Here is a 12,342-nt window from a genome sequence, read left to right as displayed (position 1 = left end):
ACTACACTTGATCTTAGCCAAAAGGCCGAGAAGCGATAACCAGAATTGGTTTGGGCCTCGAGTGGCACCCTGGCCTATGCCGGACACATCTTAGGGAGAGAGAGCGAGAGGGAGACAAACCCACGCCTACACAAGACATTTTGTCACCCAAGCCAACCCTTGAAAAGGCTGCTTTGCAGAGCAAAAACAAGAAGAATGGTGCGTTTTGCAGCCGCCGCCCACTGCAATGAATCTGAATAACTCCTCCTTTAGGGCGCAAGCAACTCCCCTCCCCCTTGCAGTCTTTCCAATTCACGATACAAAAAGACGGACAGGACAGGTTGCCTGACTTTCCGTCACTGCCACCCTTTGCCATCCTTACCCGTAGAAAGCCCTTTCATCATCCCCAAACCCTAATCTTTTCCCTTTCCTTCCCAGCCCCCAAACCCTGCCCTCTGTACCTTTCTCACCACCCGCTTCCCTTCTCCTGTCATCCCCCTACCACCCGGGAAAAAAAGAGATTGCCCCCTCCTTCCACTAGCCCACCCTCCCACCCAAAGAACAACTTCTTCTGCGCAGCTTGTTTTCTAGGCAGCAGCGCTATTGTGATGTCATCGGGGGGCATTGTGACAAGCCGCCAGTGTTCCGTCTCTTCATGTTGTGCACTGTTCAAACCGAAAATACATCAACAGGCAGGCTACAGAAAAGCTTACTAACAAAGGTTAGAGAGAAGCTTTCTCAGAGGGCTTTTTACAGTTTGTCTATTCCCAATTAGCCGGTTTAGTATACTTAATGAAAGTACTAATTCTTTCATAGGCCGCCCATTCTTAGTATTTGACGTTCAGGTAACAACAGGTAACTTTATTTGGAGTGGAAGCAGAGAGATAACACCAGATGCCAATTGTAGATCCTCTCACACCTGTGGTCACTGCAGCATCTGACTCCACTTTGTCCAAAAGGGATCTATTCCATTCAATTACACATGATCTAGATTAGACTGACAACAAGATACTGCACGGGACATAGCAGAGTTGGTGAAGTTGAGTGGTGATGAGTTTGCTATTTGGATGAATAAAGCAAGTAAAAAGTGTGTTAGATAAAAATTCATTTCAATTCGCTAATCGGGCTAATATGAATCAGGTGAATCGAGTTCTGCTTTTGGAAACTGGGTTAAGAAGGGGTGCACCGTTCCTGGAGGTACTGCAATACCAGGTCAATGCGTGGAGTGGACAGAGCAAGCTCTTTTTCCATCTCCCTGTTCTAAAAATCCATTTAATATATGGTCCCCAGATAGGGGACGTATCAGATATTAAACTGATAAGAACAGATACTACACTTGATCTTAGCCAAAAGGCCGAGAAGCGATAACCAGAATTGGTTTGGGCCTCGAGTGGCACCCTGGCCTATGCCGGACACATCTTAGGGAGAGAGAGCGAGAGGGAGACAAACCCACGCCTACACAAGACATTTTGTCACCCAAGCCAACCCTTGAAAAGGCTGCTTTGCAGAGCAAAAACAAGAAGAATGGTGCGTTTTGCAGCCGCCGCCCACTGCAATGAATCTGAATAACTCCTCCTTTAGGGCGCAAGCAACTCCCCTCCCCCTTGCAGTCTTTCCAATTCACGATACAAAAAGACGGACAGGACAGGTTGCCTGACTTTCCGTCACTGCCACCCTTTGCCATCCTTACCCGTAGAAAGCCCTTTCATCATCCCCAAACCCTAATCTTTTCCCTTTCCTTCCCAGCCCCCAAACCCTGCCCTCTGTACCTTTCTCACCACCCGCTTCCCTTCTCCTGTCATCCCCCTACCACCCGGGAAAAAAAGAGATTGCCCCCTCCTTCCACTAGCCCACCCTCCCACCCAAAGAACAACTTCTTCTGCGCAGCTTGTTTTCTAGGCAGCAGCGCTATTGTGATGTCATCGGGGGGCATTGTGACAAGCCGCCAGTGTTCCGTCTCTTCATGTTGTGCACTGTTCAAACCGAAAATACATCAACAGGCAGGCTACAGAAAAGCTTACTAACAAAGGTTAGAGAGGGGCTTTCTCAGAGGGCTTTTTACAGTTTGTCTATTCCCAATTAGCCGGTTTAGTATACTTAATGAAAGTACTAATTCTTTCATAGGCCGCCCATTCTTAGTATTTGACGTTCAGGTAACAACAGGTAACTTTATTTGGAGTGGAAGCAGAGAGATAACACCAGATGCCAATTGTAGATCCTCTCACACCTGTGGTCACTGCAGCATCTGACTCCACTTTGTCCAAAAGGGATCTATTCCATTCAATTACACATGATCTAGATTAGACTGACAACAAGATACTGCACGGGACATAGCAGAGTTGGTGAAGTTGAGTGGTGATGAGTTTGCTATTTGGATGAATAAAGCAAGTAAAAAGTGTGTTAGATAAAAATTCATTTCAATTCGCTAATCGGGCTAATATGAATCAGGTGAATCGAGTTCTGCTTTTGGAAACTGGGTTAAGAAGGGGTGCACCGTTCCTGGAGGTACTGCAATACCAGGTCAATGCGTGGAGTGGACAGAGCAAGCTCTTTTTCCATCTCCCTGTTCTAAAAATCCATTTAATATATGGTCCCCAGATAGGGGACGTATCAGATATTAAACTGATAAGAACAGATACTACACTTGATCTTAGCCAAAAGGCCGAGAAGCGATAACCAGAATTGGTTTGGGCCTCGAGTGGCACCCTGGCCTATGCCGGACACATCTTAGGGAGAGAGAGCGAGAGGGAGACAAACCCACGCCTACACAAGACATTTTGTCACCCAAGCCAACCCTTGAAAAGGCTGCTTTGCAGAGCAAAAACAAGAAGAATGGTGCGTTTTGCAGCCGCCGCCCACTGCAATGAATCTGAATAACTCCTCCTTTAGGGCGCAAGCAACTCCCCTCCCCCTTGCAGTCTTTCCAATTCACGATACAAAAAGACGGACAGGACAGGTTGCCTGACTTTCCGTCACTGCCACCCTTTGCCATCCTTACCCGTAGAAAGCCCTTTCATCATCCCCAAACCCTAATCTTTTCCCTTTCCTTCCCAGCCCCCAAACCCTGCCCTCTGTACCTTTCTCACCACCCGCTTCCCTTCTCCTGTCATCCCCCTACCACCCGGGAAAAAAAGAGATTGCCCCCTCCTTCCACTAGCCCACCCTCCCACCCAAAGAACAACTTCTTCTGCGCAGCTTGTTTTCTAGGCAGCAGCGCTATTGTGATGTCATCGGGGGGCATTGTGACAAGCCGCCAGTGTTCCGTCTCTTCATGTTGTGCACTGTTCAAACCGAAAATACATCAACAGGCAGGCTACAGAAAAGCTTACTAACAAAGGTTAGAGAGGGGCTTTCTCAGAGGGCTTTTTACAGTTTGTCTATTCCCAATTAGCCGGTTTAGTATACTTAATGAAAGTACTAATTCTTTCATAGGCCGCCCATTCTTAGTATTTGACGTTCAGGTAACAACAGGTAACTTTATTTGGAGTGGAAGCAGAGAGATAACACCAGATGCCAATTGTAGATCCTCTCACACCTGTGGTCACTGCAGCATCTGACTCCACTTTGTCCAAAAGGGATCTATTCCATTCAATTACACATGATCTAGATTAGACTGACAACAAGATACTGCACGGGACATAGCAGAGTTGGTGAAGTTGAGTGGTGATGAGTTTGCTATTTGGATGAATAAAGCAAGTAAAAAGTGTGTTAGATAAAAATTCATTTCAATTCGCTAATCGGGCTAATATGAATCAGGTGAATCGAGTTCTGCTTTTGGAAACTGGGTTAAGAAGGGGTGCACCGTTCCTGGAGGTACTGCAATACCAGGTCAATGCGTGGAGTGGACAGAGCAAGCTCTTTTTCCATCTCCCTGTTCTAAAAATCCATTTAATATATGGTCCCCAGATAGGGGACGTATCAGATATTAAACTGATAAGAACAGATTTTTTTTTTTTTTTTTTTTTTTTTTGAAGGATGAGTTTGAAAATAAAAAAGTGACCGCCTCTCGTTGCCCAGGTAACTGTCCGTCACAAGAGGGCTATGACATCCTACGATGCACACTCCCCCAAGGCCAGCAGTTGTGCAATACCCTGGCACCTTCCAGCACCAACCAAGGTAGTACCCTCCCAAACTACACTTGATCTTAGCCAAAAGGCCGAGAAGCGATAACCAGAATTGGTTTGGGCCTCGAGTGGCACCCTGGCCTATGCCGGACACATCTTAGGGAGAGAGAGCGAGAGGGAGACAAACCCACGCCTACACAAGACATTTTGTCACCCAAGCCAACCCTTGAAAAGGCTGCTTTGCAGAGCAAAAACAAGAAGAATGGTGCGTTTTGCAGCCGCCGCCCACTGCAATGAATCTGAATAACTCCTCCTTTAGGGCGCAAGCAACTCCCCTCCCCCTTGCAGTCTTTCCAATTCACGATACAAAAAGACGGACAGGACAGGTTGCCTGACTTTCCGTCACTGCCACCCTTTGCCATCCTTACCCGTAGAAAGCCCTTTCATCATCCCCAAACCCTAATCTTTTCCCTTTCCTTCCCAGCCCCCAAACCCTGCCCTCTGTACCTTTCTCACCACCCGCTTCCCTTCTCCTGTCATCCCCCTACCACCCGGGAAAAAAAGAGATTGCCCCCTCCTTCCACTAGCCCACCCTCCCACCCAAAGAACAACTTCTTCTGCGCAGCTTGTTTTCTAGGCAGCAGCGCTATTGTGATGTCATCGGGGGGCATTGTGACAAGCCGCCAGTGTTCCGTCTCTTCATGTTGTGCACTGTTCAAACCGAAAATACATCAACAGGCAGGCTACAGAAAAGCTTACTAACAAAGGTTAGAGAGGGGCTTTCTCAGAGGGCTTTTTACAGTTTGTCTATTCCCAATTAGCCGGTTTAGTATACTTAATGAAAGTACTAATTCTTTCATAGGCCGCCCATTCTTAGTATTTGACGTTCAGGTAACAACAGGTAACTTTATTTGGAGTGGAAGCAGAGAGATAACACCAGATGCCAATTGTAGATCCTCTCACACCTGTGGTCACTGCAGCATCTGACTCCACTTTGTCCAAAAGGGATCTATTCCATTCAATTACACATGATCTAGATTAGACTGACAACAAGATACTGCACGGGACATAGCAGAGTTGGTGAAGTTGAGTGGTGATGAGTTTGCTATTTGGATGAATAAAGCAAGTAAAAAGTGTGTTAGATAAAAATTCATTTCAATTCGCTAATCGGGCTAATATGAATCAGGTGAATCGAGTTCTGCTTTTGGAAACTGGGTTAAGAAGGGGTGCACCGTTCCTGGAGGTACTGCAATACCAGGTCAATGCGTGGAGTGGACAGAGCAAGCTCTTTTTCCATCTCCCTGTTCTAAAAATCCATTTAATATATGGTCCCCAGATAGGGGACGTATCAGATATTAAACTGATAAGAACAGATACTACACTTGATCTTAGCCAAAAGGCCGAGAAGCGATAACCAGAATTGGTTTGGGCCTCGAGTGGCACCCTGGCCTATGCCGGACACATCTTAGGGAGAGAGAGCGAGAGGGAGACAAACCCACGCCTACACAAGACATTTTGTCACCCAAGCCAACCCTTGAAAAGGCTGCTTTGCAGAGCAAAAACAAGAAGAATGGTGCGTTTTGCAGCCGCCGCCCACTGCAATGAATCTGAATAACTCCTCCTTTAGGGCGCAAGCAACTCCCCTCCCCCTTGCAGTCTTTCCAATTCACGATACAAAAAGACGGACAGGACAGGTTGCCTGACTTTCCGTCACTGCCACCCTTTGCCATCCTTACCCGTAGAAAGCCCTTTCATCATCCCCAAACCCTAATCTTTTCCCTTTCCTTCCCAGCCCCCAAACCCTGCCCTCTGTACCTTTCTCACCACCCGCTTCCCTTCTCCTGTCATCCCCCTACCACCCGGGAAAAAAAGAGATTGCCCCCTCCTTCCACTAGCCCACCCTCCCACCCAAAGAACAACTTCTTCTGCGCAGCTTGTTTTCTAGGCAGCAGCGCTATTGTGATGTCATCGGGGGGCATTGTGACAAGCCGCCAGTGTTCCGTCTCTTCATGTTGTGCACTGTTCAAACCGAAAATACATCAACAGGCAGGCTACAGAAAAGCTTACTAACAAAGGTTAGAGAGGGGCTTTCTCAGAGGGCTTTTTACAGTTTGTCTATTCCCAATTAGCCGGTTTAGTATACTTAATGAAAGTACTAATTCTTTCATAGGCCGCCCATTCTTAGTATTTGACGTTCAGGTAACAACAGGTAACTTTATTTGGAGTGGAAGCAGAGAGATAACACCAGATGCCAATTGTAGATCCTCTCACACCTGTGGTCACTGCAGCATCTGACTCCACTTTGTCCAAAAGGGATCTATTCCATTCAATTACACATGATCTAGATTAGACTGACAACAAGATACTGCACGGGACATAGCAGAGTTGGTGAAGTTGAGTGGTGATGAGTTTGCTATTTGGATGAATAAAGCAAGTAAAAAGTGTGTTAGATAAAAATTCATTTCAATTCGCTAATCGGGCTAATATGAATCAGGTGAATCGAGTTCTGCTTTTGGAAACTGGGTTAAGAAGGGGTGCACCGTTCCTGGAGGTACTGCAATACCAGGTCAATGCGTGGAGTGGACAGAGCAAGCTCTTTTTCCATCTCCCTGTTCTAAAAATCCATTTAATATATGGTCCCCAGATAGGGGACGTATCAGATATTAAACTGATAAGAACAGATACTACACTTGATCTTAGCCAAAAGGCCGAGAAGCGATAACCAGAATTGGTTTGGGCCTCGAGTGGCACCCTGGCCTATGCCGGACACATCTTAGGGAGAGAGAGCGAGAGGGAGACAAACCCACGCCTACACAAGACATTTTGTCACCCAAGCCAACCCTTGAAAAGGCTGCTTTGCAGAGCAAAAACAAGAAGAATGGTGCGTTTTGCAGCCGCCGCCCACTGCAATGAATCTGAATAACTCCTCCTTTAGGGCGCAAGCAACTCCCCTCCCCCTTGCAGTCTTTCCAATTCACGATACAAAAAGACGGACAGGACAGGTTGCCTGACTTTCCGTCACTGCCACCCTTTGCCATCCTTACCCGTAGAAAGCCCTTTCATCATCCCCAAACCCTAATCTTTTCCCTTTCCTTCCCAGCCCCCAAACCCTGCCCTCTGTACCTTTCTCACCACCCGCTTCCCTTCTCCTGTCATCCCCCTACCACCCGGGAAAAAAAGAGATTGCCCCCTCCTTCCACTAGCCCACCCTCCCACCCAAAGAACAACTTCTTCTGCGCAGCTTGTTTTCTAGGCAGCAGCGCTATTGTGATGTCATCGGGGGGCATTGTGACAAGCCGCCAGTGTTCCGTCTCTTCATGTTGTGCACTGTTCAAACCGAAAATACATCAACAGGCAGGCTACAGAAAAGCTTACTAACAAAGGTTAGAGAGGGGCTTTCTCAGAGGGCTTTTTACAGTTTGTCTATTCCCAATTAGCCGGTTTAGTATACTTAATGAAAGTACTAATTCTTTCATAGGCCGCCCATTCTTAGTATTTGACGTTCAGGTAACAACAGGTAACTTTATTTGGAGTGGAAGCAGAGAGATAACACCAGATGCCAATTGTAGATCCTCTCACACCTGTGGTCACTGCAGCATCTGACTCCACTTTGTCCAAAAGGGATCTATTCCATTCAATTACACATGATCTAGATTAGACTGACAACAAGATACTGCACGGGACATAGCAGAGTTGGTGAAGTTGAGTGGTGATGAGTTTGCTATTTGGATGAATAAAGCAAGTAAAAAGTGTGTTAGATAAAAATTCATTTCAATTCGCTAATCGGGCTAATATGAATCAGGTGAATCGAGTTCTGCTTTTGGAAACTGGGTTAAGAAGGGGTGCACCGTTCCTGGAGGTACTGCAATACCAGGTCAATGCGTGGAGTGGACAGAGCAAGCTCTTTTTCCATCTCCCTGTTCTAAAAATCCATTTAATATATGGTCCCCAGATAGGGGACGTATCAGATATTAAACTGATAAGAACAGATACTACACTTGATCTTAGCCAAAAGGCCGAGAAGCGATAACCAGAATTGGTTTGGGCCTCGAGTGGCACCCTGGCCTATGCCGGACACATCTTAGGGAGAGAGAGCGAGAGGGAGACAAACCCACGCCTACACAAGACATTTTGTCACCCAAGCCAACCCTTGAAAAGGCTGCTTTGCAGAGCAAAAACAAGAAGAATGGTGCGTTTTGCAGCCGCCGCCCACTGCAATGAATCTGAATAACTCCTCCTTTAGGGCGCAAGCAACTCCCCTCCCCCTTGCAGTCTTTCCAATTCACGATACAAAAAGACGGACAGGACAGGTTGCCTGACTTTCCGTCACTGCCACCCTTTGCCATCCTTACCCGTAGAAAGCCCTTTCATCATCCCCAAACCCTAATCTTTTCCCTTTCCTTCCCAGCCCCCAAACCCTGCCCTCTGTACCTTTCTCACCACCCGCTTCCCTTCTCCTGTCATCCCCCTACCACCCGGGAAAAAAAGAGATTGCCCCCTCCTTCCACTAGCCCACCCTCCCACCCAAAGAACAACTTCTTCTGCGCAGCTTGTTTTCTAGGCAGCAGCGCTATTGTGATGTCATCGGGGGGCATTGTGACAAGCCGCCAGTGTTCCGTCTCTTCATGTTGTGCACTGTTCAAACCGAAAATACATCAACAGGCAGGCTACAGAAAAGCTTACTAACAAAGGTTAGAGAGGGGCTTTCTCAGAGGGCTTTTTACAGTTTGTCTATTCCCAATTAGCCGGTTTAGTATACTTAATGAAAGTACTAATTCTTTCATAGGCCGCCCATTCTTAGTATTTGACGTTCAGGTAACAACAGGTAACTTTATTTGGAGTGGAAGCAGAGAGATAACACCAGATGCCAATTGTAGATCCTCTCACACCTGTGGTCACTGCAGCATCTGACTCCACTTTGTCCAAAAGGGATCTATTCCATTCAATTACACATGATCTAGATTAGACTGACAACAAGATACTGCACGGGACATAGCAGAGTTGGTGAAGTTGAGTGGTGATGAGTTTGCTATTTGGATGAATAAAGCAAGTAAAAAGTGTGTTAGATAAAAATTCATTTCAATTCGCTAATCGGGCTAATATGAATCAGGTGAATCGAGTTCTGCTTTTGGAAACTGGGTTAAGAAGGGGTGCACCGTTCCTGGAGGTACTGCAATACCAGGTCAATGCGTGGAGTGGACAGAGCAAGCTCTTTTTCCATCTCCCTGTTCTAAAAATCCATTTAATATATGGTCCCCAGATAGGGGACGTATCAGATATTAAACTGATAAGAACAGATACTACACTTGATCTTAGCCAAAAGGCCGAGAAGCGATAACCAGAATTGGTTTGGGCCTCGAGTGGCACCCTGGCCTATGCCGGACACATCTTAGGGAGAGAGAGCGAGAGGGAGACAAACCCACGCCTACACAAGACATTTTGTCACCCAAGCCAACCCTTGAAAAGGCTGCTTTGCAGAGCAAAAACAAGAAGAATGGTGCGTTTTGCAGCCGCCGCCCACTGCAATGAATCTGAATAACTCCTCCTTTAGGGCGCAAGCAACTCCCCTCCCCCTTGCAGTCTTTCCAATTCACGATACAAAAAGACGGACAGGACAGGTTGCCTGACTTTCCGTCACTGCCACCCTTTGCCATCCTTACCCGTAGAAAGCCCTTTCATCATCCCCAAACCCTAATCTTTTCCCTTTCCTTCCCAGCCCCCAAACCCTGCCCTCTGTACCTTTCTCACCACCCGCTTCCCTTCTCCTGTCATCCCCCTACCACCCGGGAAAAAAAGAGATTGCCCCCTCCTTCCACTAGCCCACCCTCCCACCCAAAGAACAACTTCTTCTGCGCAGCTTGTTTTCTAGGCAGCAGCGCTATTGTGATGTCATCGGGGGGCATTGTGACAAGCCGCCAGTGTTCCGTCTCTTCATGTTGTGCACTGTTCAAACCGAAAATACATCAACAGGCAGGCTACAGAAAAGCTTACTAACAAAGGTTAGAGAGGGGCTTTCTCAGAGGGCTTTTTACAGTTTGTCTATTCCCAATTAGCCGGTTTAGTATACTTAATGAAAGTACTAATTCTTTCATAGGCCGCCCATTCTTAGTATTTGACGTTCAGGTAACAACAGGTAACTTTATTTGGAGTGGAAGCAGAGAGATAACACCAGATGCCAATTGTAGATCCTCTCACACCTGTGGTCACTGCAGCATCTGACTCCACTTTGTCCAAAAGGGATCTATTCCATTCAATTACACATGATCTAGATTAGACTGACAACAAGATACTGCACGGGACATAGCAGAGTTGGTGAAGTTGAGTGGTGATGAGTTTGCTATTTGGATGAATAAAGCAAGTAAAAAGTGTGTTAGATAAAAATTCATTTCAATTCGCTAATCGGGCTAATATGAATCAGGTGAATCGAGTTCTGCTTTTGGAAACTGGGTTAAGAAGGGGTGCACCGTTCCTGGAGGTACTGCAATACCAGGTCAATGCGTGGAGTGGACAGAGCAAGCTCTTTTTCCATCTCCCTGTTCTAAAAATCCATTTAATATATGGTCCCCAGATAGGGGACGTATCAGATATTAAACTGATAAGAACAGATACTACACTTGATCTTAGCCAAAAGGCCGAGAAGCGATAACCAGAATTGGTTTGGGCCTCGAGTGGCACCCTGGCCTATGCCGGACACATCTTAGGGAGAGAGAGCGAGAGGGAGACAAACCCACGCCTACACAAGACATTTTGTCACCCAAGCCAACCCTTGAAAAGGCTGCTTTGCAGAGCAAAAACAAGAAGAATGGTGCGTTTTGCAGCCGCCGCCCACTGCAATGAATCTGAATAACTCCTCCTTTAGGGCGCAAGCAACTCCCCTCCCCCTTGCAGTCTTTCCAATTCACGATACAAAAAGACGGACAGGACAGGTTGCCTGACTTTCCGTCACTGCCACCCTTTGCCATCCTTACCCGTAGAAAGCCCTTTCATCATCCCCAAACCCTAATCTTTTCCCTTTCCTTCCCAGCCCCCAAACCCTGCCCTCTGTACCTTTCTCACCACCCGCTTCCCTTCTCCTGTCATCCCCCTACCACCCGGGAAAAAAAGAGATTGCCCCCTCCTTCCACTAGCCCACCCTCCCACCCAAAGAACAACTTCTTCTGCGCAGCTTGTTTTCTAGGCAGCAGCGCTATTGTGATGTCATCGGGGGGGCATTGTGACAAGCCGCCAGTGTTCCGTCTCTTCATGTTGTGCACTGTTCAAACCGAAAATACATCAACAGGCAGGCTACAGAAAAGCTTACTAACAAAGGTTAGAGAGGGGCTTTCTCAGAGGGCTTTTTACAGTTTGTCTATTCCCAATTAGCCGGTTTAGTATACTTAATGAAAGTACTAATTCTTTCATAGGCCGCCCATTCTTAGTATTTGACGTTCAGGTAACAACAGGTAACTTTATTTGGAGTGGAAGCAGAGAGATAACACCAGATGCCAATTGTAGATCCTCTCACACCTGTGGTCACTGCAGCATCTGACTCCACTTTGTCCAAAAGGGATCTATTCCATTCAATTACACATGATCTAGATTAGACTGACAACAAGATACTGCACGGGACATAGCAGAGTTGGTGAAGTTGAGTGGTGATGAGTTTGCTATTTGGATGAATAAAGCAAGTAAAAAGTGTGTTAGATAAAAATTCATTTCAATTCGCTAATCGGGCTAATATGAATCAGGTGAATCGAGTTCTGCTTTTGGAAACTGGGTTAAGAAGGGGTGCACCGTTCCTGGAGGTACTGCAATACCAGGTCAATGCGTGGAGTGGACAGAGCAAGCTCTTTTTCCATCTCCCTGTTCTAAAAATCCATTTAATATATGGTCCCCAGATAGGGGACGTATCAGATATTAAACTGATAAGAACAGATACTACACTTGATCTTAGCCAAAAGGCCGAGAAGCGATAACCAGAATTGGTTTGGGCCTCGAGTGGCACCCTGGCCTATGCCGGACACATCTTAGGGAGAGAGAGCGAGAGGGAGACAAACCCACGCCTACACAAGACATTTTGTCACCCAAGCCAACCCTTGAAAAGGCTGCTTTGCAGAGCAAAAACAAGAAGAATGGTGCGTTTTGCAGCCGCCGCCCACTGCAATGAATCTGAATAACTCCTCCTTTAGGGCGCAAGCAACTCCCCTCCCCCTTGCAGTCTTTCCAATTCACGATACAAAAAGACGGACAGGACAGGTTGCCTGACTTTCCGTCACATGCCACCCTTTGCCATCCTTACCCGTAGAAAGCCCTTTCATCA

The 12,342-nt window shown here is 46.8% G+C and overlaps 8 non-coding genes and 1 pseudogene across 8 annotated transcripts; all 9 read right to left on the bottom strand.

Annotated features, from left to right (window-relative positions):
* Window positions 1–1,154: 1,154 nt before the first annotated feature.
* Window positions 1,155–1,345, bottom strand: LOC142266387 (U2 spliceosomal RNA). Its single transcript, XR_012732484.1, has one exon. It is a non-coding gene; the product is annotated as a U2 spliceosomal RNA (small nuclear RNA).
* A 1,117-nt stretch (window positions 1,346–2,462) lies between these two features.
* LOC142266375 (U2 spliceosomal RNA) lies at window positions 2,463–2,653 on the bottom strand. The gene has a single exon (XR_012732473.1). It is a non-coding gene; the product is annotated as a U2 spliceosomal RNA (small nuclear RNA).
* A 1,117-nt stretch (window positions 2,654–3,770) lies between these two features.
* On the bottom strand, window positions 3,771–3,979 carry LOC142266406 (U2 spliceosomal RNA; annotated as a pseudogene).
* A 1,285-nt stretch (window positions 3,980–5,264) lies between these two features.
* LOC142266363 (U2 spliceosomal RNA) lies at window positions 5,265–5,455 on the bottom strand. The gene has a single exon (XR_012732462.1). It is a non-coding gene; the product is annotated as a U2 spliceosomal RNA (small nuclear RNA).
* Window positions 5,456–6,572: 1,117 nt separating this feature from the next.
* On the bottom strand, window positions 6,573–6,763 carry LOC142266351 (U2 spliceosomal RNA). Its single transcript, XR_012732451.1, has one exon. It is a non-coding gene; the product is annotated as a U2 spliceosomal RNA (small nuclear RNA).
* A 1,117-nt stretch (window positions 6,764–7,880) lies between these two features.
* LOC142266453 (U2 spliceosomal RNA) lies at window positions 7,881–8,071 on the bottom strand. The gene has a single exon (XR_012732539.1). It is a non-coding gene; the product is annotated as a U2 spliceosomal RNA (small nuclear RNA).
* Window positions 8,072–9,188: 1,117 nt separating this feature from the next.
* On the bottom strand, window positions 9,189–9,379 carry LOC142266441 (U2 spliceosomal RNA). Its single transcript, XR_012732528.1, has one exon. It is a non-coding gene; the product is annotated as a U2 spliceosomal RNA (small nuclear RNA).
* A 1,117-nt stretch (window positions 9,380–10,496) lies between these two features.
* On the bottom strand, window positions 10,497–10,687 carry LOC142266428 (U2 spliceosomal RNA). The gene has a single exon (XR_012732517.1). It is a non-coding gene; the product is annotated as a U2 spliceosomal RNA (small nuclear RNA).
* Window positions 10,688–11,805: 1,118 nt separating this feature from the next.
* Window positions 11,806–11,996, bottom strand: LOC142266416 (U2 spliceosomal RNA). The gene has a single exon (XR_012732506.1). It is a non-coding gene; the product is annotated as a U2 spliceosomal RNA (small nuclear RNA).
* Window positions 11,997–12,342: the final 346 nt, after the last annotated feature.

Source organism: Anomaloglossus baeobatrachus, unplaced genomic scaffold (genome assembly GCF_048569485.1).
Source record: "Anomaloglossus baeobatrachus isolate aAnoBae1 unplaced genomic scaffold, aAnoBae1.hap1 Scaffold_2842, whole genome shotgun sequence".
NCBI classification, from domain to species: domain Eukaryota; kingdom Metazoa; phylum Chordata; class Amphibia; order Anura; family Aromobatidae; genus Anomaloglossus; species Anomaloglossus baeobatrachus.
This window is presented reverse-complemented; position numbering and strand designations above follow the sequence as displayed.